Here is a 249-nt window from a genome sequence, read left to right as displayed (position 1 = left end):
AACACAGCACAAACTGGTAAACATTCTTCAGTATGTACTGTACATCATCTCCATGTCAATGCAGAGGGAAATAACAGCCGGAAATGTAACGGGGACGCGTTTAAAGTCAAAAGTAAAACTTTTTCTCCTAGGAAGTGTAGTATGAAGTATTTCGGACGTATAAAACGAAACGATGAAGTTTGAATGGAACAGACCATCCAAGTTGCCACTGACCGATTCTTCACCAACAACTTTAACGCTCAGTTTTAT

Source organism: Tachysurus fulvidraco, chromosome 10 (genome assembly GCF_022655615.1).
Source record: "Tachysurus fulvidraco isolate hzauxx_2018 chromosome 10, HZAU_PFXX_2.0, whole genome shotgun sequence".
NCBI classification, from domain to species: Eukaryota; Metazoa; Chordata; class Actinopteri; order Siluriformes; family Bagridae; genus Tachysurus; species Tachysurus fulvidraco.
The sequence above is the reverse complement of the archived record's forward strand: the minus strand, read 5'-3'. Positions refer to the sequence as shown.